The sequence below is a fragment of the Mandrillus leucophaeus genome, unplaced genomic scaffold (genome assembly GCF_000951045.1).
Source record: "Mandrillus leucophaeus isolate KB7577 unplaced genomic scaffold, Mleu.le_1.0 Scaffold34, whole genome shotgun sequence".
Classification (NCBI taxonomy): Eukaryota; Metazoa; Chordata; class Mammalia; order Primates; family Cercopithecidae; genus Mandrillus; species Mandrillus leucophaeus.
This window is the reverse complement of record NW_012103587.1, coordinates 662,455-689,059: the sequence shown is the minus strand read 5'-3', so window position 1 is coordinate 689,059 and position 26,605 is coordinate 662,455. Positions and strand designations below refer to the sequence as shown.

The following is a 26,605-nucleotide window of genomic DNA, read 5'->3' as shown; positions in this document are numbered from 1 at the left end:
ACCCTCTAAGTAATCTCACCAGTCATGTGATCTAAAATACTCTCTTGATGTTGGCTCCCGGTTTTATCTCCAGCCCTGGACTGCTCCATGACCTCTGCTGAAAGGCACTACAACCACATTTCCAAACCAAATTTCCCCTCAAACTGTTCCTTCCTCACTCTTCCCCATCTGTGTCAAGCGCACCAACATCCATCCAGATGCACTGTCCTTAATTCTGCTTTTCTCCAGCACCACCAATGCAAATCACTGCACACTCTACCTCCTCTCCACAACATAACCCAGCCCTGCCCTCACATCTCTCCATGGCCACTACAAGCTCCAACCTGTGCAGGCCACGGTCACCTCCTGCCTGCAATATTTCAACAGCCTCTCAACCATGGGTCTCTCTGGCTTTCATTCTTGCTCCTCCACAACTGGACCTCTACCAGTAGTCACCCTCATCTTTTAAAAACGTAAGTTAGAGAACGTCACTGCCCTGCTTAATCCTTCCATTGCTCTTTAGAACACACATCCTCTCGCTGGCTCACAAGCTGGAGGTGGCCCAGTCACCGCCTCTTTCCAACCTCACCTCCCACACTCTCTGCAAACCACACACCAGCCTCCCTCATCTCCTTTCTAGTCTTCAAGCTTGCCAGCCTCATGTGCCCTCAATACCTTCACATAAGCCCCCTGCCCAGCTTCTTCCTGGTCCTCAGAGAGCTGGCATCTACTCAACACCCAGGCCTCAGCACATGTGCTATATTCCCAGAAAGCAGCTCCTGGGCTTGTCAGTTTCAGCTGACTTACCTCCCTGCCCTCACACCTTTCTGATCACCTTTCTGCTTAATTTTTGTACAGAATATTACCACTTACTGCCTGGAATTATTGTGCTCATTTTTGCACATGCTTCCTTTGTTGTGCTCTTCTCCCTGCTCTCTTGAATGCAAGTTCCTTGATCAGCAGAAACTGCAGAGAATTTATGAATTTGTGAATCTCTGAAACTCCTACATCTCTCTGTCTTCCAGTCATTCAAGCACCAAATGTTTACTGAGTGTCTAACCTATGTCAGCCTCTGTGCCTTCAGCAGTGCAGAATCATAGCCAGTCCCTTCTCGAGTGCAAGCCACAGTCTAGTGGGGAGACAACATTCATCAAAGGTGTCCACAAGGAAATGTCAAATAAATCTGTATGAAACGCTTCAAAGCAGCCCTGCACAGTGCTCTGAGCACCTCGGAATGGGCTGGAAGTGAGGCTGACCTGGTCAGGGGAGACCACTTTGAACTGATGGCTGAGCTCAGATCTAGAGGAGGCCTCTGCAGGGTGAAGAGAAGATACACGACCTGAGGGAAAGGCACGCGTGGAGGACCATGGTGAGGGGCAGGAGGCAAGCATGGGACAGAACAGGGCCAGCTGGGCTGGAGACGCTCAGTGCCAGACGAGAGGGGAGAAGCTAGGCATAATGATCTTTATGTTCATAGCAGTGGAAGCCTCCACAGTGGTTAGCTTTTGTCTTAAAATTTGGTAGTAACATCAGATTTCCACTTTAAATAGAAAACTGTAGCTAACATACAGAAATTAATGAATGAGTAGAAAGCGAGAGCATCTGGGGGTAAACACGGTAGGGGATCATCTTAGTCATTTGGGTTGGAAACAATGATCAAAATCTGGACTAAAGCAATGGTGGAGATGAGAGAAAAATCCATTAGACTTGGTGACAGTTTCAATACAATGGGTGAGGGACAAGGAAATGCCAAGGATGACTCCCAGGTCTTTTACCTGAATAACTGGATAGAGATGGAGCCATTCAGTAAGACAGAAAACTCTAGAAAGACCAAGGTTTGAGGACAAAGATTGTGATTTCCATTTTAGACATGCTCGTGATATCTGAAAGTGGATGTCAAGGACAGCAGCTGGATGGATGGAACTGACACTGAGAAAAGAAATCAGGACTTTATAAGGTATACATGTGTGAGCCATTAACATTTAGATGGTAACTTAAACAGGGGGAGGGAATAACACTGCCTACCAAGAAAGGATGAAAAGCGAAGAGGGCCCTGAGACCTTACTATGGGAGACCAACATTTAATGACTCCGTTTGAAAGAAGCTAAGTAGAAGAGCACATACTGAATGATTCTGCTTACATAAAGTTGAAAAACAAGCAAATCAATTGATGCTGTTATGCAACAGAGGAGACAGAGGGGCTAATGACTGGAAAGATGTAGGAGGGAATTTCTAGGGATTGTTGTCATGTGCTGTCTTTATCTGGGCATTGGTGCACACAGGTGTGCTCATCTCACAGCTGTGAAAATTCATCACACTGTAGCTCTATTTATAATCTGCATGTTAGACTTCAAGGAAAAGTTCAGGGAAGAAATAAAAATGAGACTGAGCTTTTCTTTTTTTATCTTGAATTCCAATGAAAAAGGAAAGACTGAAACTATGGGAGAGAAAAGAAATAACAGAAAGGGCCAATGGAGATGGGATCCAAAGCTCCACGAGAGGAATGAGCCCTGGAGAGGGGAAAGACGCGCCTCCATGAACAGGTGAAGGCAGGAAGTGGTGTGTGTGTTTAAGTAGAAACTGAGAGTCCCTGGCTGCTAGGAAGCAGGAAGCAAGGTCACCTGCTGAGGAGAGGGCAATGGGGAGCCTGGAGGTTTGAGGAGAACAGGTGTGGTGGTTTGAGGTGGTGTGAGATGGTTGTCTGGAGGGCAGGAGAATGGCATGACCTGGGAAACGTAGGGGGACTGCCAGCAGCACTGAGAGTGGGCATGGATTTGGCCCAGGGCTTAGTTCCTCAGAGACTGCATGGGGAAGGCAGATAGCTAAGTTTCTGCAAAACTGAGTTTTTGCCAAATGAGAATCATCAAAGGACAAACAGGCCTTCCTTCTAAAGGAAATCATCCCCTATCCCAATCCAAATCTCTACCTTCACATGCTGACAGAATCATAGACCACCAAGGTCTTCACAGTGATACCCTCAGCTGGATCTTCCAAGCCTCAGGAATGCTTGTGTTACCTCACCCCAAGTTGCTATGTAGCTACTGCCCCCTTCGCCATGTTCAATCTATGTCTGACCTGCAACTAGCTCTGCTCTTGAAACCAAATGCCACACAGAGAAGGCAGAACCCATCAGAGAACTCCCTCCAATTTCAGTCAAAACTATCATTGTACATTGTGCTGCCCAACTCTAGCCCTTTCTTCCTTTTACAAATGGAAGAAGTGTCCATGTCCTACTTAAGATTCAGCCCAACACCACTCCTCTCGGGATGTCTGGACTGAGCTTTTCTTTTTTTATCTTGAATACATTATCTAAAATTTGGACTGCTGGCTCAGAAAAATCTAAAGTCATTTTCAAATAACTATACAATTACTTTGTCATAAAAGTCAAGTGAAAATTACCTCTTTTCTTATTTTTGAGACAACTGTTCTGATTTTAAGAAACCTATAAGTATCACAGACCTTTCTGGAGTATTATGAGTACAGGTCTTCCTATGAAGCACTAACTGTACATAATCCCCCTCTGCAATAGCAGACTCCGACAGTAAAATCAATTTCAACAGAGATCAAATTAATTTCCTACCCAGAACCAGAGCTATCAGAATGTGTGGTATATAATTTTGCCACTCAAAGGCATAAGGGCACACTTTCTGGGAAAGATAAAAGTGAAAAAGAACTGGGAAGATGACATGTCGGCCTCCACTCCCTACCAAAAATAACCACCACCAACTGCGATGAGTTGAGATGACCATGTGATTTATCTTCCCCACACGCATACAGCAGGCAATTGTGTCACAGGGGCTGGATAAGATTCTGTAAGAAAGATAATCAAAGGGCCCTGGCTCAGGAGACGATGCACTAGGCCAGTAATCTTTTTTTTTTTTTTTTTGAGACGGAGTCTCACTCTGTCGCCCAGGCTGGAGTGCAGCGGCCAGATCTCAGCTCACTGCAAGCTCCGCCTCCCGGGTTCACGCCATTCTCCTGCCTCAGCCTCCCGAGTAGCTGGGACTACAGGCGCCCACCACCTCGCCCGGCTAGTTTTTTGAATTTTTTTTTTTTAGTAGAGACGGGGTTTCACTGGGTAGCCAGGATGGTCTCGATCCCCTGACCTCGTGATCCGCCCGTCTCGGCCTCCCAAAGTGCTGGGATTACAGGCTTGAGCCACCGCGCCCGGCCCAGTAATCTTAAAATATAAAAGATTCACATTAACTTCTTGGCCCCTTAATTAATGGGAAAGGTTTTATACAAAGATCCCTATATCCCTAGTCCTCTAACACATGTTGATTATTTGACACAGATAAGTGACACAGAGAAGCCAACCCACCCTGACACAGACCTGGAAGAGAGCTGTTATTGAGGTAACAGTCCTGGAAGGTGACCTCTGAGGCATAGGGTCAGAGCTGCAGGCACACAGGCACATGTTCCACATTTATTTAGCACCCAGCATCTGTTGGGCAATAAGCTAGGCTCCGGAGGATCTGATGAACAAAACAGACATGGCCTCTGCACTTATGTGGTTTACATTTGAGGAGGGGAAGGCGACAGTTCCAGCACATGTGAGCGGAGATTTGACAGAGGCATTACAGCTGATGAGCCAGGGGCATCCTAAGTAGTCTCAGCGTGGTAATGAAGATTTCTAGTTGACTCTGCTTTTAAGCTGAAACCCAAAGGACAAAGTGAAGTGGCCACATAAAGAAAAGGAGGGCAGAGCATGTATACAGAGGTCATCAGATGCCAAGCCCCAGAAAATGGAGTCCAGCAGGCAGAAACAGGAGTCATACAGTGGGGTCTTTCAGCCACAGAAACTCTTATCCGGAGTGACCAAGGCAACTCTGTAGGATTTATTTTTGAAAAAATATAAGCATTACAGTTACAAGACACCCAGGAGATAGTAGTCCACCTATAAAGACCAACAGAGACTTACAGGTCTTCCTATGAAGTCCTGTAAGCTCAGGACTCTATCTTTTAAGAAAAACAGAAGGTATTTAAAGTTGGAAGCCTGTGGAGAGTGTCACAGGTGCCAAGGACTGGGAAGGACCCGATCCATAAACATACAAAGGGATAAAGTATAAGAAAGGCTTCTGTGGGGTATTAAAAAACAAAGTTGCACAGGAAATCAGCTCCTGAGATGGCTGATACACCCTGCACTTCTAGCAGGAACTTCTGACCTCAGGAGCCCTCCTGCAAATGTCACCTCCCATTCTGGAACAGGGAACACTCCTTGGCTCCAGCATTCGCTGTCCAATGCAGTTTCCCAAAACTGTATGATTTCATTTGAAGTCCTCACTTCACTTAACACGTGTTTTTTCCTTCAGACACCCACACTGTTTCTGAGCCTCCCTCCCAGAGTAGCCAAAAAAATAAATCAACAGCCAAATCCCCGTGTTCTAATTGCAGTACCAAGTGCTGATACTCATTCCAGCACTAATTCGTCAATGTTGCGTCTGGATTAGCTGGAGCTCTGAGGAAGAAAGGCAAAAAATATACTGGGTTAAATAGTGTCTCCCCAAAATTCATATCCACCCAGAACCTCAGGGTGTGACCTTATTTGGAAACAGGGTCTTCGCAGATGTAATTAAGATGACATCATAACATGTTAGTGTGAGCCCTAAATTCAATGCCTAGTATCCTTATAAAACAGAGGCGATGGAGATTCAGACACACACACACAGACGCGGAAAAAGGCCATGTGGGGATGGCTGCAGAGAGTGAAGTGATATGTCTACAAGCCAAGGAAGGCCAAAGACTAAGAGGCAAAGGATTCTCCCATAAAGCCTTCAGAGGGAGCACGGCCCTGCTGCCACGTGAATCCAGAATTCCAGCCTCCAGAACTGTGAGACAATACATTTCTATTGTTTTAAGCCTCCCAGCTTGTGGTACTTTGATACAGCAGCCCAAGGAAACTACAGGAAGGATATGGCATGCTCTCAGTGACATTTTCCCATTACAGTCCTTACCTCCATCTGGGCTCTATGTACACAAGGGGCATTGTTTATTCTTTCGTGATGGTGAAGGAATGGTGTTTATTTCACACTTCACCCAAGCCCTTTTAGCTTTAAAAACCTGGAGTGATTTCACCTTTAATCACTTCCAAAAAAAGAAGTTGCATATTTCACTTATTTTTACTTAAGAGATTAAGAGATATTTCATAGGAAAAAAAATCTTTACTTTTCCTTTCCTTTCCAATAGTTTTATTCTTTGCTTCTGCCTCCTAAGGAAACAAAAAAATCACAAACAGTATCTACAGTCTTCACCTCTGACACCAAAAAAGTGAATGACACATACATACTTCTGTGGCTGGCAGCCTGGGGAAGGGGTGAGCAGTGGCTTCACAATTAGACCAGCTAGAGTGAATGGGGGTTTTGTATATAATACATATAACATGGGGCACCCAGCCTACTTCAGTCCATCACACACAAGTGGGCTTTGTCCTGGTAATGCAGGAATGAGCTTCATTCCTTCCCTGGCCAGGCAATGAGGACAGAGCCCTGCAATCTAATTGGCCGCTGCAAAAGCTACCCATCAATTATAGAGCCCGCCCCCAAGGACATTCTGTCCATTCTGTCTAATTTCCAGATGAACACTTTTCCCCATTCCTGCCTGCTCTCCTTGGGTTTCACACCTTAAATTTCCATTCTGTGAAAGTATCCTTTCCCATCACAGGCAAAGCTAAGAGATGTAAAGCCCTTCTTGAGGCCATGAAGCTCTTAACAGACACAGCTAAATTTGCGCTTGTTTTACAGAGCATTCTATCTCCAAAATCTTGAATCGTTATGCACCTCCAGCTCCGTGTGTCCATACACATTCTCCCTAATTTCCACCACTCATGCTCACACTCGGCCCACTTGAAGCAACCTTTTACCCCAAGAAGCAGCAGTTTTTGCCAACAAATTACACTGCAGCAGAAACACTTTGTAATTCAAGTTTCAGCTCTCCCACTTACTAACAGTGTGACCTCAAGCAAGTTGTTCAACCCTAAGACTCACTTCCTCAATACCTAGACTTGTATCTCTTAAGGTTGCTTTGAAATTACATAAGACAATGCATACTTATTATAGTACTTAAGCTCAATACATACTATCGTTCTTCAGTGTACCCACCTGGTAAGCACAGGCAATGCGCACTGTTAACTGAAGGATGGCTTAGGAGCCTGGCAACAGGTCAGCCTTCCTGCTGAGCTTTCCTTTCCCTTTCCTAACTGCACTCTAACTTCCTGTTCAGGGATTACGTCTGCCTCTCTAGGCAGCAATAATGGGCCGCTAAATCAGGGTGCTCTTCTATTCTCCCTTGTGAAAGCCAAAATCCCCAGATCTTCCCTCTCACTACAGTGCCTGGTCCGGTCAGGGGGTAAGAAACAGACCTCAGTTCAGCCAGCCATTCTCTCCAGGTACTCTGAATTGTGAAGAGTCAAAGACGACATTAAAAATTAGAGTTCATTCACATGTGCTAGTGACAGCACCCAGGACACACATTTAGGCAGTTCCTAGAACTATGACCCTCCAGCGCTACTGGGTTCCTCCATGTCCCCTACCATTCTACAATTCACTTTTACCTTAAATTAGCCAGAGTCCATTTCTGTTGATTACCAAGGCAGCCCTAACTGATAAAGAATTTTAGATAGTTACCACCCATCTCCGCCCACCTCCATTCTCCTTCTCCAAAGCCTGAGTGACTGTGATTAACATTCACATCATGTATTAAGGAACAAATGGAAAGAAAATTGACTCTGGAAATTTGATTCCCAAAACTGAGCCACGAGGCAGCGTTATCAGCCTCACCTGGGAGCTTGTCAGACATCCAAAACCTCAGCCCCACCTTAGACCTACCAAATCAGCATTGCATTTTAGCAGGATCCCCAGGTCACACAAGTCTGTGAAACACGGACTCAGAGGCTAAATGTGGTTCTTGGCAAGTGCCTGATGAGCCTCACACTTAATATGAAAATGTTCTTTGTCTGTAAACTATTTTTTTTTAAGCCTACTTGACTCACAGCTCTCCCCAGCAGAGGATGGGGCTTAGATGCACAACACCATGATGAAACACACAATGGGCCATGGCTCTATGCTCAACACCTCTCCCTACCACCCTCAGATCACGCCCTGAACTATCTGAGCACCAGCTTCTTGTCTGTAAAATGGGCTTGTCATCCCAACCTCCTCAGATTAGAGTATACAAATACTACATTTTCATCAATTGCCTCTACCGTAACAGATGTTCCTTGCCCCCTGGTTATGCTCCAGCTGAAACTCTTCCTGAATAAACTAGCTAAGCACCCACTGATCTAGATCCTCCTTCTCAACATGTTCTCACAATTTATAGTACAATTCCTGTTGATTAATGTTCATCTAGGTAGGCGCTCCATGAAGGCTCCAAATGACCAACATGTGGTTATCACGGGTAAAAGTTCTATTCAAAGTGTAAGAGAGACCAATGGATTTTAACATACCAGAGTACGAAAAGTTCATGAATATAGTTTCAGATTGCACGTTGCAACTAACCTGTAGGCATCTACCACTTGTCAAGTTTTGGTGTCATGTCACAGAAAAAGCCACAATTATCTGAAAAGGCTACTAAAATCCCTTTTCCAACTATATTATCTATGCAAGGCCGGATTTCTTCATCTACTTCAACCAAAACAACATATTGCAAGAGACTGAATATAGAAGCAGATGTCTTTTATTTAAACTCCATACATTTAAAGAGTTGCCAAAATGTAAATATTGCCACTCTTCCTACTAAATGTTTTGTTTCAGAAAATAGCTATTTTTCATAAAAATGTCATTTATGTTAGCATGTAATGAGTTTATCATTTTTAAATAAATAAGTATCTTTGTAAAATTTTAGTCTTCATTTCTATTACAATAAGTATCAAAGCCTGCAACCCACATAAACTTAAAAGTTCTCTGGAGTCCTTAAAAATGGTTTTTAAAGTGTAAGGAAGGCCAGACACAAAAAGGGGTTGAGAATCCATCTTAAACCCACTTTTTTTGGAAGAGTGAAAGTATGCAAACTGTAAGATGACTACTTATGTGTAGTCAGTAATTTTCATCATCAAACATTCCTCTTCCAGACATAAGAAAAACACCCCCTGAAAGTCCTCCAAAATAATTCTCAAGTTTTGTACGTGAGAGGACTGAGAGGTAAACACTACAAGAAAGAACTCTCCAAAGAGATGCTTTATGAAGGATTCAGAATGTATTCCATCTGGTATAATTCACTAAGGTATTCTTACAAGACCTTGGTATCCGGCTGGTGGGCCATGCATCTATCTGACACTGTTCTCGCTGACATCATGGATGCCCCATTTATGTGGAGAAAGTATGTTCCCTCCAGCTTAGTTAGGAACTCTTCCTCAAAAATGATCAGGAAGTCCTAGAAATCAAAGCTATCAAATTCTAATTTGGCAAGTCTCAGCAGACAAAACAACTCCAAGGGAACCTCTGCTTAGCCTTTTTCCACAGGCCTCGGCACACACCCAAAAAATAAATAAAAGGAAAGGCTGTTTAGGTATCAGGACATACATACCGCCAAAGGAACCAGGCTAAGAGGGCATTTGTTCTGTTCAAGGCCACCACTCTCCGTAAGCCTCAGGTATTATGGCAGTCACTGGTAACTCACTGATTAGGACTATGGAATGTCAGATCTCTTCTATTTTGCTTCCACCATCATCAATAGTTCTGAAACTGAAGATTCTGGCGCCCCAGGGTAGATTCATGTCCCAAAGAGGCCCTTCACATTCCCCACTCTTGAAGAAGCCAGGGTTCTTTTTCCCATTACAGTGCCTGCATGTACCCTGGGCCACCTCACTGATAACAAGTCACAGTGAAGCCCCACCTTGTAGGGTCCTAGACCTCTTTCCTTGGCAATGGGCTTTCAGAGTCTCTGAAAGAGTGTCCTTCTCTGACTTCGCCAAACCCTCTTAAGTGGCCACTAAGGCCTGTAGCTACTCAACTTCTCACACTTCATCTCCTCTGGCCGACAGCACCTCGGAAGGTCCAACTGCCAGGTCTTTTTTCTCAGGTGTGCTTATCACTCACAGAAGTGAACCTGGGTTTCTTTGTCTTTCCCGGCCGACTTCAGTTACTAGAGGCTGGAGGTGGTCAAAACTGAGAGGAGAAGAGTTTCACTCAGAGTAACCCAAGCACACCCATAATTCCCGGGTCTAAATCTCTGTGGTCAAATCCTCCACAACACAAAGCCCAGCCTCAGAAGATATTCCAGGTTCTGTTGACTCAAAGGCCTGTCAGTTCAGGCACCAATGTATTCTGCTGTAGTCACTGGAGTACACGCACTTCTGAAAAGTGGAATGACCTCTAAAAGTGGACTCCTCAAAAGAACATCAGTCTCTGCCTATTGGCTGTCATTCATGCAGCATCTTGGAAACACGCCCTGACAGGAATTCAAATGTGCCCTTACCTGTGGCTCAAGTAGCAGCCAGCATTTCCTGAACATGCTGTTAATAACCACAGCCTCTGTGATAATAGGAACAACTTCCCCAAGGGTTCTGAAGTCAACTTTTGAGTTCTGTCAAAAGAAGTTTTAACTCTGAGCAGGATTCTCCAACTAAATTTAGGATATCAGCCAGGGTATACTCCTCTCCTTTCTAGAATGAGGGCGAACTTTAAAATCTGCTCCAGATTGAAAAGAGAGGATTTTACATCCCTTCTGATGCCTTCCTGTGCACAGCCCTGCCACCAGCTGGCTAGAAAAGCCTGTGATTCAGCTTGACTCCTGAGCACTAGTAGAGAAACCGACAACAGTCTTTCCAGACACTCCCAGTACCTTGTCTCCACCCTCAGACCATTTTCCTACTTGGTCCCCAGGCGTCTGGGCCCCTCGCCTCCTTCTCCTCTTTCCTTACTGCCCCCCCCCCTCCACTTCCTTATACCCTACAAACCAAAGTTCTAGGTTGCCTGATTTCTCTCACAAGAGACAAGTTCAATGGCTAATAATTTGGGCTCTGGGTTTTAAAGAGCTATAGGGAAGATATGCTTCATTTTGTCCTGCGGAAATTCGTCTTTGCATGACTTAGCCTAATAACTCCTAATGGAGAAAAGATAAAAGACAAAAGAAGCTGTGTCTGATTTTTCTTTAACAAGAAATTACCACAGACTATGAAATTAGGTCCAGAGAAGGGCAACAAAAGTTATTGAGGGAATGATGCCAAGTTTTCTCCTGAGTCTGAGAAGAAAATCTGAGAAGGCTAAGTGCATGTATTATCAGGGTGATCAAGGATGACACAGGCATCCATTCTGTAGCTTTCCTTCAGCCAAGTCCTCTCACAAAATGACCTCTGGAATGACATCACTGGGTGTACGCCTCTGCTCTGCCACCTGCTATGTGACTGTGGCTGATCTGACCAAGCTGCAAACGTATGGATAATAATGTCTACAACACTTTGCTGGGGTAATTAAAGAAGATAATAAACATGAAAGTACCTATCAAGAGTGCTCACAGCATAGCTGAGGCTAAATGAATGTTAGTTTCCTTATTTCCTTTATTTTAATTAGCACATAACACATTCATTCATTTGCCAAGAATGTCATTTCACAGGCAGAGGCTTCCAAACACCTGATGATCTAATCTCCCTGTAATTAGGGTTCTTCCTCCATTCAAGGTGAAACCCTGCCTTTATTCCTATGTGTCTGCTGCTCCCTGTTCCTACCTGTAACTTTTCCCTTCTTGACCCTCTAGTGACAGGATTGCTTTTTTAAAAAGATTACTCTAGTGAGATTTCCCCATGGTCTGCACTCCACTACTTTGTTTTCTGCTCTTCAATCCCATAAACAGAAACGCCTGAGTAATGGGACACAATGATTAGCTTCAGTGATAGCCCCTACATGAACCCCACATACAAGGCCTACGTTTATCTTATCTATCTAGTAAACGTGTAACATACACATGCACTAAGAACCATAATAATTTGGTGGGTAGAAAACTGGACTTGCAGCTCAAAAGGCCTAAGGTCAAAATCTTCACCTAATACTAAATAGCTGTCTGACTGAAGTCACTGATTCTCACCAGCCTCAGTTTACTCAGCTATGAAACAGAGAGAAGTCCCACTGTGAGTCATGGAGATGCTCACTCTCACCCTCCACTCATGCCTCCTCAGGAACAAGGAACACTGATGAAGTAACAGAAAAAAATACAATTTCCTCAGGACACAATTAGGATACCTAGAGAGTCAATGCACAGAAAGAACAACAGAACATGAGAAAACCCACTTTCCTGCATACTCTGCCTTTTCCTTAACCTTCCCTTTGGTTGACTACTGGATTTGTCTTCCTCAAGGGACCAGCCTTTCACAATTGGCCAGGGGATTCTTTCTGCTCTGAGGTCAGGCAGGCAGGAACTAGTTGAAGGGAGGGAACACAAAAGGAAGCACAGAGGCTTAGTTCAGATTAGCTCTAATGCTCATTTACTAAACTTGCTTCCTCTTTCCACTGTGGTAGTAAGACCTAAAGAGACAAAATTCATGCTCAGGCCCAGAAGAAAAGAAGAACAGACTGGAAAGCCCAAGCCACCCTCAAGAAGAGGCATAAGGAACACCTGAAGGTCACAGAAGTCCCAGTCTAGCCAACTAAAAGAAGAAGGAAGACAGGTTGGGCCCTGAAGAACAGGCAAAATGAAAAGTAGGTAATTAGCAAGACTGCCCTCAATGATGCTGGCAGTGCGAGTTGCCACAGTAGTTAGGGGATCAAAAGTTAGGGATTTGTAATTCTGACTATATTTGTATACATTTTTAAAAACTGTGGTAAAAAACACATAACATAAAATCTACCATCTTAACTATTTTAAGTGCACAGTTCAGTAGTATTACATATATACACACTGTTGTGAAACAGATCTCCAGAGCTTTTTCAACTTGCAACACAAACTCTGTCCCCATTCAACAACAACTCCACTTTTCTCTCTCCCCCAGCCCCAGTAACCACCATTCTACTTTCTTGACTCCATGAATGTGACTATTCTCAAGTACCTCAAGAGTCTGGCTATTTTTATACCTGGGTCACAATTCATAACATGTATGGTCTGGCAAACCAAAGCAAGCAGGGGAGAGAGATTTTGGAGTAGGCTCACTCAGGAAGCACAAAGTGCAAGAGCAGGTGACCTCTTATAGCCAAAAATCAACAGAGATGATGAGAATCCTAAGAATAGATAGGATTTGGTCATTAGAATTCAGTATCTGCATGGATGGATAGAAATTTATTGCCACTTCACTCTCAGAGAGCGCCAGGGAATGGCCACAACAAACTATGCAGAACTCTGGCCTTCAGGCTTTTGATCTTGTAGGACTGGCACTGGAGGCTGATCCAGTGCCACTCTGAAAATGTAGCTTATTAATGGCTAATACCAAATCTGGCCAGTGGGCTCAGCAAACACCCCTAACTTCTAGGTACCCTAGATGGAAACGTACACAGGACTGAACTGAAAATACACAACACTTTATTATTAGCTGGGCCTGTGAATCCAATTCCCAATGCAGCATTCCATAACATAGGTTGGATCACATAGAGAACTCCTTTTCCCTACATTAGTGGCAACCTTAAACTGACACCAAAGCACACACGGGTATGAAAAGGAATTCATATAATATTAGACATAACTCTTTGGTCTTACCACACATATTAAAGACTCGCCGAGGTTACTCAACTCAGCACAAGAGAGAATGCAGCCAGAAAGAGAGAGAGAAGAGAGAACATTTGCCAAAATGCCAGGGTCCACTTGCCCCCACTTCTAAATATGTCAGTCACCTGGAAACCAATCCAGTACATGGGAAAAGAGAGAAAAGGAAGAGAGGTAGTCAGGACCTTTCTGTTGAGGGGCAGCCCCAGCCTTTCCACTCTAGCCACAGACAGCCAAGAAAAGATATCACACATCCACGTAGGCTTAGCCTTCTAACGACACACAGTCACTAGACCCACTAGGACAGAGGCCAACAAAATGTCCTTTACCTCCCACAGCCAATCCTCTTTGTTGCATGGGAAAGTGAAGTCTGGGAAGACAGAACCCCAGGGCCTGAGCAACCAGCCTCTGGCAGCAGGAGAAATGACAAGAAGCTCATTCCCCCAGAAGCCAGCAGCTATGAAGACAAAGGCTTTCCTTTCTATTGCTGCCCAGCTATGCATGGAAATAACATACAATTTTATGATGTCTGTGAATCAGAGATCTAGACTGTATGTTCGACTGGAGTATTCTGGATTTCAGCAATGACCAAATAAAGATAAACAAATACCTGTCCCATATATCTTGTCTTCTTGAGCTGAGTAAAGGAGGAGGAAAAAAAAATCTTTAAAAAAGAACGAATCCAAAGAGAAAACAAAGAAAAAAAATAGTTGTGTTGGGAACACAATGACACTCAGAATCAAGTCTGCACAGATTGATGTGAAACCATAATCCTCAAGTAAGAAGATTTTCAGGAACTTATATTTAAGGAAAAAGCTACTCTTCAGGTGTTGGAGGGAAAAACACCAGAAATGTATAGAGCAAACGAGCTTTTAAAAAGTTTTGATAGCTCGGTGAGGATAGGAACAACAGAAGAAGAAGACAAAGAGTGGCATGAGATCTAGAATCCATGTAAGGCCTCCAAGATGGCAGAAGAAAATGGAACAAGTGAAACAAAGTTTTAATAACCAATAGTTCGCACGGAAAGAAGAAAATGAAGATCCTGAGGAGATGGACAAAAATGTTTCTGACATCTTTAGAGTAAGGAAGGTGGTCCAAGATCTGGGGAATTCAATGCCAGATAAAGGCGAGGTCAGGAAGAGCGTTAGACATGGAGAGCTGCTTCCTTATTAAGCCCCAAAAGGCACATGCTCAGAAAAAATTCTAGAGACAGCTTTGGCTTAAAATACTCAAGGGGGATTCTCCATCCAGGACAAATGGTGAAACAAGGGGAAAACTTACCACAATGACAGGATCAAAACCCCCAAGACATTCCAGAAGAACAGGCAGAGGCAGGGCCCACAGTGGCTGAAGGGCTACAAAGGCCTTAGGATCCTGCTGGATGGGAGAAATGCAGAGAGAAAAATGGGTTTATTTATAGAGAATTTAGGATCACAAAATGTCTTCATAAACTAGCTATTATAAATGTGGGGTACCAGCTCAGAAGACAGGACAGACCCATTTACATCTGGGATTTATAGAAATATATGGGATTCAAGGCATGGAGGCCCAAAGAAGGGATGAGCAAATCTGAGAAACCACAGAAAGGAAAATCCAGGCACTCTGCACAACTTCCCTCCAAGATATAGGTATCCCAGTATCACAACTAGCCTCGTGATGGGAACCTGATCCAAAATGAGTTTAAGGTTCATAGGTATAAGATAACTGACTCAGACTCGCTAAAATGCCAGGGAGTAGACAATCAATAGTGTTTCTTCACGGATTTTCCAGTCTCTCAGGGTGCTGAAGAAGCACAAACCGGAGTCAGACTGGGCGAGTTCTTGTCCTGGTCCTACTGCATACCTGCTATAGAAGCTTCACCTAAGAGGTTAAGAATGAGTTAATGGAGATAATAAAGGCCCCGATCTTATAAGGTAATTTAAGGATTAAATCAATTAATCCATGAGAATTACTTAAAACACTGCCTGGCAAATTTTAAGGGCTCAACAAAGCTATCATTATCATTATTTTATTTATTCCATCTACTACCTCCCCCCTTCTGCTATATTCTACAATTGTTCAGAGAAGTTTGGGTATAGATCTCAAGATCTAGCTTTAAGTTTGGGGAACTTCACTTTCCCTTGGGAGTTATGATATATTAAGGAACTTAGGTTCACACTGCTGCCGTATCTACATGTGGATGGGACATTTACATGTTTTTCTAGCTGTTGTCAATCTAGGGACAGTGCTGAATTACAGTATTCCTCTACGGCTCCCCAGAGCTTTAGGGGAAAGGATGACATGAAAGGCATGTGGTTAGAATGACCCAACTTGCTAATAACTATCCGAAGTTGCTATATCATTTTCAGCAGAAATCGCTAACATTAGAAATAGAGTCCTATAGACTACGCTGAGTGGCTCTGCACTGTCAGAGACTGAATAAAACAGGAATAAAATGGAAAAGTGAAAATGCTTTAAACACATTTAGCTATTTTAGTTTCTCTGTGGGAATAAAGGTTCAACTTAGAATGAAAGCTGTTAGCAGGATAATATTTTAAAGGGCAGGAATACATTTGGAGGAATTTCAAATGGTCTTGATATCGGGCCAGGTTTTTTTCTCCGTTACTGAACTATACATGCCAATCATGGTGCCTGCTAGCCTACAAATCCTACTAATGGGAACTGCTTCAGCTTTAAGGGTAAGCCCAGGCAGCCATGGGCCACATGACCACTTCTGAGACCAAGTGCAGATATCCGATCCAAGAGCTTAACTCTGACATATGATGTGGCTTGGAACAACAATAAAAGCAAAACAAAATCAGATTCCCCCTCTCTCAGGAATCTAAGCAATACTGAGAGAATGAGGTTATCAGCTGTGAGAGATGAAGCTGAGAGGTTATGATCCGCAAAATGACCGCAGAGGTCATGAGATTACAGCAAACCAAAGTCATGAAGAAGTATAATCTATAAGCAAGGAGGAGCTAAAAGGTTAGAAAAGACATATAGGGGAGGGAAAAACAAGCCAGATGGCAGCAAGAGGAGAAAGACACAAAGAAATGAGCAATGCTGTGAGAGACCCCACTGTCCATGGGAAGACTGTGGCTTATCTCTGGACAGCCTGAGTTCCTCATGGGTCTGATCCACATGCATCCTCCAATACAGCCCCTTGTACAGAAAGTGGTCTGAATGAACCTCTGTTCTTTGCAACAAAAAATCCCTAACTAAAACACTTCCTTCAACTCCTCCTTAAGATGTTTTCCCAGGAGGTGTCTCAGTGCCACAAACAAACAGATTCCGGGCAAGTCCACCCCCTCCTGTGCCCCCGCCAGACATGCCTAGACATACCCAATGTCCACTTCCCAGCAGAATAGGGATGTCTTATCTCTAGGCATATAGGCACAGTCCCTAAGGCTCATGAACATCTCGAGGACCTATGTAAATATTTGAGATCTGAAAAAAAAAAATTACTGGATGCAAAACATGCAAAGAAAATTGCAAAATTAAAGTTAATAAATGTTAAATGTCTACAGCCAATCAAAGCTTAACTCACATGGTTTTGTACAAGCTAATTTTATGTGGGATATGGGTGATTTAATGTTTGATATGACATAGTAAAGGCCACCAAAGGTTAAAATGGTTTAAGGCCTTCACAGGTCTTCACACCAGTCCCACAGCAGTGGACGTGTATGGGCCTAACCTGGAACCTACCATTCCAACCCCTTGGATAAGTGTATGCTTAAACAGTATCCCTGGCCACTCAAACTGGGCACTCAGTCTACAGTGAGAGGTCAAATCCCACCTCCCAGATTTCAACACAGTTATTTGACCACTTCTGATATTAGAAATCTTTTATCTTTTCTTAATGAAATATTTTAAGTAAGTGAAGCCAAATAATTTCTATTAGCCATACTACTAGTTTTATCAAGTATTTTTACATGTCATTTATGAGAACAAATGGTCTCACAGATTTAAAGGATTTAACATTTGACATGTGTCATAACAGTAAATCAAAAACAGTCACATTTACCCTCTCCTGCAAGAACTCCCTTAAATGTCATGAAGAGACCTAGACATTTTCTTCCTTTTGGTCAGATTTTCAATATGAGAAGAGCAGGAAGTGGCACAAAAGTTACACAAAACTTAGATCTTACATTCTGAGACGACGGTGTTAAAAGCAAAAAAGCAAATATAATCCTTTCTAGAGTCATTGTTGATTACAGCTTTAATTTCATATGCACAGATAAGCGACATGTGTTCTCTGGAGCCATCCCCCAACTAAGACCAATTCACTCTTCTCACTTTCACCGCTGAGCTCCTCCACAGCATCTACAATATCTTCTGTGTGCGCCTCCTACACACCATTCTGCACCCCAACCCCCACTACAAACTGCTCTCAAAGTCAAATCTCGGGCCGTTCCTCCTGCCTCACCCTGACTCCTAGTCTACCATCTCCTCGGCTCCCAGTTCCCTGCACATTCCCACTTTTCCTCTGGCTTTGCTGAGTGTGTCTGCCATCTCTGATGCCTATGCCTAAATATAGGAGTCCTCCATACAGTATGTCCTGTCCCCATTTTTTAGCTCAACTACCTGCTTGACTAGAGTGACGACCATTTCCATGATGATGATGCCACAGTTTTTTGTCACAGTCTTTTCTTCTTACCTGTATCTCCAACTGCCTACTATAATTATTTTCCCATCATCCCATGATAAACTGAAAATCACTACTTTGCCAAACTCAAAGTCCCTATAAAAGGCAACTTCTTCCCTCAACAAATCTGGGCAAAGAACTTTGAAACCAACTCTCCTCCTCCCTGGCCCCCACACCCCTTTCAACTGTTTTCTTTCCGTGTTTGTTTCTTCCCTTCAGCATTTAAACACAATGCAGAAGTCTCCCCCGACCTTAAGGACAAACAGCATTTAATCCTAGGCCTTCTCTAGCTGCCCTGTCTCCCTGGCCCCACCCTCCATTTCCCCATCCAGACCTCTTAAAGACTGATTTTTCCGGATTTCTATTGCTTCACTTCCCATTCATGTCTCAATCCAATACCACACCACCGAGGTTCCTCTCACTGTTGGTCTTCTCTTGGCCAATCGAAGGGCACTTTTTATTCTTTATCTGGACATTACTGGCCACACTCCCTTGGCTCCTTCTGTGACCTTACAGCCTCTATGTTCTACACTCACTGCATAAACCCGATATTTTCAGTTGGCGGGGCAAGCTCCTGTAAACACTAGTACATTCCCGTGGGTTCCATCTCCCCTCTCCTCTGCCCCTAACATCCACACCAGTTTCAACCATCTCGCCCACTGGTTCTCAACTCTGGCTGTGAAAGAAAGCTCTTGCTAGGAGTCCACGTTTCAACTGTTCACAAGGCCTCCAGAGGGCACTCAAACACCTGCTCAGAAACCTTCTTGGCTCTTCACACTAAGGTCTTACAACTTGAAATCAATGTCACAATGGGTTACTACCTCTGGTTGCCAAGCATCATGAAAATGCATGCTTCGTGCAGGTTCTCTGATTCTGTGAGTCTGGAGGCTTACCACAGGTCCTAGTTCTATCACAATGTAAAGTTACAGTATTAAAAGTAATTTACTGAATATCGGTTAACTGAGAAATTTGACCTGTTTTTTAGCCAACGCCGAGTACTTTGAATCAATGAAATGTTCTTAAACTCCCATCATACTCAATCCTAAACATATTTCAACTACACATCCAAAAGTGATTTTGAAAGCCAGAGGGACATACGAAATTTACTCTGCAGAAGAAAAATGGTTCCAATTATTTCTATGAACTGCTGTGTTGTTAACCTAAGTGGCAGAGTTCATCATCTTTGGGACAGGGGTCCGCTCTGACTACAAAGACTTCCTCACAAGCTCTGTCACAATATCATAGAACGCACTGCAAAATAAGATATGGAAATAAGCTATGATTATTTTATGAACTTTCAGGGGTATGAAAAATAAATGAGTTCTAGAATAGCTTTACTGAATTTCTTATAATGTATCAGGTGACACAAGAGACTCTGTGTATTCCAGAGTTAGAATAAAAGTGTAGAAATGTTTTAGTGTTAAAAAGCAATACGAATTATATTCTTTAAATTACATTTTGAATGCTTCTGCTACATCTTCAAAATTAAATTGCATTAAAAAAATTCTCTTCTTCCACTGTCTTTACAAATGAGTAACCATAGCCACTGGTTCCACCTTGTGACTCTCCCACATGGATTAGCTGTAGCACAACTTACTTTTTTTTACTCTTTTGAGACAGGGTCTTGCTCTGTCACCCAGGCTTGAGTATAGCGGCGTGATCATGACTCACTACAGCCCTGCCTTCCAGTGATGCTCCCACCTCAGCCTCTTAAGTAGCTGGAACCACAGGTGTGTGCCACCATGCCTGGCTAATTTTTGTACTTTTGGTAGAGATGGGATTTTGCCATGTTGCCCAGGCTGGTTTCAAACTCCCGGCCTCAAGCCATCCGCCCGCCTTGGCCTCTCAAAGTGCTGGGATTACAGGCGTGTGCCACCATGCCCAGCAGACACAACTTTCAACCTGAGCTGAAAGACTTCAATTTGCTAAATCTAAGATTCACTCCCGATCCCTTTATTACATCTCTAGGCCATTTGAAACTACTGCTCCTGTCCATTCTTGAAACTTTCTAACTTCCAGGACGTCTCTCCTGAGTGTCCTAATCTGCACTCCCTTCTAGCCAGTCCACCAGGCTCACACTAAGTGAATCTGCTCCTGTAAGCTCCGCAACAGTAAAACCAATACGGTGAGCGTGGAATCCAAGCTAAGCCAATCAGATTGTCTTTCTGGAAAATTTGGACTGGGAAGTGGGAAGTGGAAAGACTGGGCCTGTGATGTGAGCTGGCAGAAGTTATAGTTTCAGGATGGTCTTCCAGAGTGACCACCTGGGGTCACATGTGTTACTTACAGCCGAGAGAGAGAAGAGACAAGAGGGAGAGCAGGCACACAAAGCACAGGGCAGACACACAGTGAGCAAGAGAAGCTGGGGAGATGAAGGCAAAGAACACAGCCACACTGACTGCCGCCAACTTCCCAGCGACTGGGCCCCAACCTCTGATGAAGACATCCCCCTTCCTCTCTAATGTCTTCTGTTACTTTGGCAGGCACTTTCTCCACTACCTTTTCCCCACTTGTCCTTCAAGGTACCCATGCTCCAGCCATACTACTAACAGTCAGGTGGGCACTCACACATGGATGAAAGGGTACCACTCTGCCTATTTCCTGGCCTGCCCCATGTGGAAGGGACCAGTTTACCAAGATGAAGAGAAATCACTCCAAGAAGTCAGGTGTACTCTGACAACGGGATGACTGACAAAAGGACCACTAATGCCCAGAGGAATCTCCAACACCCACTCAGAGCGGCAGAGTCTACCGAATGAACCCCAAAGACAAACATGGTATTACCTGAAGTCAGGGTCATGCAGTCTCAAATAATTCTATGTGAAAAATATCAACTGTCCAGTCTATCTAGACAGATATGCCCCAATTTACAGACGTACAACTATATTGCAAGAAAAATTTCCCATGTAGAAATATGGATTTTAATACCATAGCTATGTATAGTATCTGGTCATTCTTACAGCAAAACATGTATGTGTACTGTAAAATTATTCTTTGTAAATTCTCTTCATGAAGAACCTACGTGTCCTGTAAGACCTTCAAACTCAAGCACATCCAAAACTGAATCAGTCACTTCCTCACCAAAGCCTACTACATTCCTATCTTAATCTGTTTTCTACTGCTTTCAAGAGAATACATGAAAATGGATAATTTATAAAGAAATTTATCTCTTACAGTTATGGAGGCTGAGAAAGCCCAGGTCAAGGGGCCACATCTGGTGACAGCCCTCCTGCTGGTGGGGACTCTCCAAAGAGCCCTGAGCCAGCACAGGGCATCACACGATGAGAAGGGGCTGAGCATGTTAACATGTTGTCTCAGGTCTCTCTTCTTTTTATAAAGCCTCTAGGTACCCTCCCATGACAACTCATTAATCTATGAATGGCTCTGCCCTTATGAGCCAAACCTCTGAAAGACCCCACCTCTCAACACTGTCACATTGGGGATTAAGTTTCAACATGAGTTTTGGAGGGAACAAATATTTAAACCATAGCCAATTCCCAACTACAGTAAATGAGTCCACTTTCCCCTCAATTGCCCAAGTCGGAAACCTGGATATCATCGACTCCCCGCCATCACAAAGGTCTAGCCACTCTCTTCCAAATACCTCTGGAAACTCTCCACTGTCTACCTCTCCATTGTCTCAACTTAACTCAGGCCACCGTCATCTTCCCCGGAATTCTACAAAAGCCTCCAGTCTTGCTTCCCTCTAATCCATTATCTACTCTAATATAAATTTTTTAAAATGCAAAATGGATTGTTCTTACCCTACTCACAAGTTTTCAATGGGTCCCAATCATTTTCAGTGTAATTTCCAAATTTATTCATACGGCTTTAACCAAAAAAACAGTGCTCATGTCTATTTGCCATGTAGTTATCATGTCCCAGATATAATACACTTCGTTAAATCAAATGTTCCAACATACATGTAATACAAGTACACGTAATCTTGGCATGGAAAGCATTTAATTCTGATTACTTCTTGGGAAAAGCCTAGGGGAGACTGGTTTTTCATATCACATGTGTTTGCATTGCTTCAGTTTTTTTTTACAATGGGCATTTACTTTTGTAATGAAAATGTTACAGTTTCTCACAAATTTCACTAAAGGTCTAAATTTAGACAAAAATATATACTATCTAGTACCTAAAAGGATGTGGTAAAAATGACACACTCTTATGTTACATTGGCCATATGTATCAAGAGTCTTTAAATTATTTACATTTCTTGATGGTCTAGGAACCATCAAAAGAATATTTTTAAATACAGAGAAAAGCTTTCTGCACAAAATATGTATATTGTAGAATTACATTTACGGGCACAGTTTGCAGAATGGTTATGATACACCCCCGTATCATATATTTAGTCCACAATTCTTCAGATTTCCACCTTATCTCTTCTACATATTTTTGCCATTCATAGGTTGTACTGGAAGGCTCCTGGGACTTTTTTTTGGGAGTTTTAATTATATCATGTATACAACTGTGTATCCTGATTTCCTTCCACTTAACACTATCATAAGCATTTTAATATATTTTCTTCATAAACATTTTTAATGGCAGTGTTATTTGCCACTAAATATATGATACAGGGGATGTATCATAACCATTCTGCAAACTGTGCCCTAAAGAGTAATTAAATTTTATGTAGTTTAGTACACTAGTTTTTAATTATTATTTTCTCTATTGTTTCTAATAGTAGCAGCTACTTCCAGATTTGAGTGCCGTGTAGGCGCCTGGCTCTTTATTTCTTACTCTCATAACACCATAGAGTGGAAAATATTTGTGGCAAATAATAAGCTAAGAGTATTTTCAATATGTAAAGAACTCATACAAATTGATGAAGAAAATAATGAAGATCAACACACAAGTTGTTACAGGATGTGAATCGACGGTTCACTTGATAGACCTGCCAATACTTTTTAGTGTAGACAACTAGTTTAACATTTTTGTGTACTTTTTGCATACAAAGTACCTTTTTATTGCTACTTTTATTAATCCTCACTTTTAAAAAATTAGAAACAAGGATTTTTTTTTTTTTTTTTGGTAAGACGGAATCTCGCTCTGTCGTCCAGGCTGGAGTGCAGAGGCCCAATCTCTGCTCATTGCAAGCTCCGCCTCCTGGGTTCAGCCATTCTCCTGCCTCAGCCTCCCAAGTAGCTGGGACTACAGGCACCTGCCACCATGCCTGGCTAATTTTTTGTATTTTTAGTAGAGATGGTGTTCCACCGTGTTAGCCAGGATGGTCTCGATCTCCTGACCTCGTGATCCACTCGCCTTGGCCTCCCAAAGTGCTGGATTACAGGCGTGAGCCACCGTGCCTGGCCAGGATTTTTTTTTTTTTTAATCAAACACTGACTTGACCTTTGTGTAGCTGGTAACGTGAAGTCAATGTGAATTCCAAGGGAAAGCTCACATCTCTTCCAGACAGCCCTCTGAGATGGCCTACTTGGTCTCCCCACTTCTACTCTCCAGCCCCAACACACCCCCACATCTTGCATGCAGCGACTAGAGTGGCTGTTTAAAGATACAAATCTGATTATGTCACTCCTCTTTGTAAAACCCAACCCGTATCATGGTTTCCCACTTCACTCGGGATAAAACACAACCACTTTAACCTGCCCTACAAGACCCTACTTGATCTGGCCCCTGGCCTGCCACTCTTCCCCTTCACCTCCATAGTCTATCCACATTCATTCTTTCAATTCCTGGAATGGGCAAAGCTTTTTCCCCGCTTTGAGGCCTTCCCACATGCTGTTCCTCTGTCTGGAAAATTATCCCCCACTTCCCTCCACACTAACACCTACGCACTCTTCAAATCTCAGCTTAAATCTTATTTATACAGAAAAGCCTTTCCTAGGCCCCTTTTCTCCACTCTAAAATTTGGTCTCCCCTTTTTTATAATTCCTCATAGCAGGTGCTGCTTAACTTCCACAGCAGATACCACAGTTTGTGATCATATGTGTAGTTGTGATTGTGTTTAAATTCCGATCCCCTCCCCATCACAGATCATAAGCTTCAAGAGAAAAAGAACAAGTTGATTTTGTTGGCCACACTGCAGGCACTCATATACATCTGAAAGAAAGAAAAATACATACAAAGCCCCTAATCGTATCTCGTACATCTTAAAATGTTACCCATCACATCATTCAATCATTATTTAAATGATTAAAATATTAAATCTCAATATTAAAACTCTGATACAGCCTGCAAATTTAGTAACAATCCCTTTTCCTTGAAGGACGTAAAAACTAATCTGAATCTGCTGCTGCCACAGAAAAATACATGTACAACTTACAACTTTAAGGAAGTAAGATTAAATATTATAGTGAGAGTATTGTCTGGTGTTCAGTTTGCTAATATGTTTATTCACAGTCAACTAATTTATATGCCTTATTTTTTAAGGTGTGAAAGCACTAGGGGCTGGGCACAGTGGCTCACACTTGTAATCCCAACACTTTGGGAGGACTGCTTGAGGCCAGGGTTTGAGACCAGTTGGAGCAAGATAGTAAGACCCTGTCTTTACAAAAATAAAATAAAATAAATCAGCCAGGTGTGGTAACACATGGTTGTAGTCATTCCTAACTACTGGGGAGGCTAGAATCATGCCACTACAGTCCAGCCTGGGCAACAGAAAGAGACCTTATCTCGCTCTCTCGCTCCCTCTCTTTTTTTTTTTAAAGAAGAAGAAGAGGAAGAAAAGAAAGCTCTAGGAAAAAATGCTTTGCAAAATATTGTTTACGAAGCCTAACGTATTGTCAATACTTGATAAAAATTAATTTAAAAAATCACAAATTAAAAAGCATTCAAAGTTGACTATCTCTAGTGCTCTGTGATATGACACACACACATCTCGTCAAAAAATATAAACGATATTGCAAATAATTTTTGTATCACAAAGGCTAATAAAACCAATATTTATATATTACTTTACATTCTACAAACCATATGCACCATATCACTGAACTCTATGGAGTAGATAGAGCAGGCCATTTACAGAAAAGAAAACTGAGGTTTGGTGTCATTCAATGTCCTCCCCAAGGTCACACGACTTCTAAGAGGTACAGTCACAACTACTATACGGGAGGGATGGCTGCTCCCACATGTAAATTTCTTAACCAAAAGAGAACTTCATCATAAATGCCGAATCTCGGTATTAGCATATATCTGTGCTATCACCGAAATGTCATCTCATCAGAGAACCACGACCGGCGAAAAAGCTGTTTTAAAGTTAAAACTTAAACTATCAATTTGGGAAACGGCTAAACCACGGTATACTGAAACTATGGAACATGATGCAGCAGTTGTTAAAAAAAATAACTTGAAGCATTATATGCTAAAATTCAAAGGGTGCAACAGTCCTTGTTAAAGCAGTCAAAAACGATGTTAGATGCACACACGTAAAAGTATCCCAAAAGATCTAGAAGGATACACACCTCACACGTAATAGTCGGCATCCCTAGAGACAGCGGTTGATAGTCAAAAGACAAAATGCCATCTCTGCGACACGCTGCTTTTACAAAGAAAATGTACTACTCTAATTTAAAATTAATTTTTAAATTTTAAATTAACCTGTGGGTTGAACAAGGTCAATTTCCTGCTTTAAAAAACTATGCATCTATAAAGGAAATAGGGGCCCTAAGAAGACAAAATGCCTAAAAACAGTTCCATCTTGAGAAAACAATAAAGTGTAAATATCAGAAAACGTTCCTTGAAGAAGGCAATAGCTCGGAAATCTTTTTTCAGTATCTGGTCTCCTTTGTTGCAGTGAGACAGCCCATAAGCAATCTAGCGACCAGAACAGTTCGGAGCAGGCTCCCGGGGAGATTTAGTTGTTAGAGTTCGGCAAGAAAGGTTTCACAAAGGAGCCGAGTTCTGGGGGAAATGAGAGGTGATGTGGCGGAGAGATGGAGCTGGATGGGAAAATGTCTGGGAGGGGGGTATACGGAGTCCATGAGAAGCCGGGGACAGTGAGAAAGCTGCAGGCGAGTCCTGGAAGGGGTGAGAACGCCTGCGGAGGCGGGAGTCGAGAGGGAAGCGGACAGCGCCGGCAGCCAGTTTACCTGGGTGAGAATCCGGCCCTTGTTGTGGTCAAACAATGGAGGCGTCCGGCCGCAGCAGCCTTCTGCGCTGGGTGCGCGAGGGGTTCCTCATCACCTGAGCGGGATGCTCGCCTCCTCTGCCGGACGCAGGGCGCCCTGAAAAACACACAGCACCCCATGCAGCTGGCTCCTCTGCAGCCGCCCGGCTCCCCGCTCCCCTGGCGCGGCCATGACCGCCTCTCCGGGGACCCGCCTGGAAGGGCTCCAAGGCGCGGCTCCACGGGCGACGAGGGCGGCCGCGCTCCCCCTTCTCGGCTCCAACAACAATGGAGCCTGGCTC

The 26,605-nt window shown here is 43.2% G+C and overlaps 1 protein-coding gene across 4 annotated transcripts in view; it reads right to left on the bottom strand.

Moving 5' to 3' along the window:
• LOC105545830 (filamin-interacting protein FAM101A) overlaps window positions 1-26,481 on the bottom strand; it is a 431,833-nt gene extending 405,352 nt beyond the window's left edge. For 2 of the 4 annotated variants that reach the window (XR_001006991.1, XM_011988875.1), the window contains exons 1-2: window positions 26,287-26,481; window positions 14,884-14,979 (exon numbers count right to left, since the gene is read on the bottom strand). The gene's annotated coding sequence lies outside the window, so the exon portion shown is untranslated. The remainder of the gene's footprint in view (window positions 1-14,883; window positions 14,980-26,286) is intronic. The other 2 variants (XR_001006992.1, XM_011988876.1) reach the window with 2 other exon arrangements.
• Window positions 26,482-26,605: the final 124 nt, after the last annotated feature.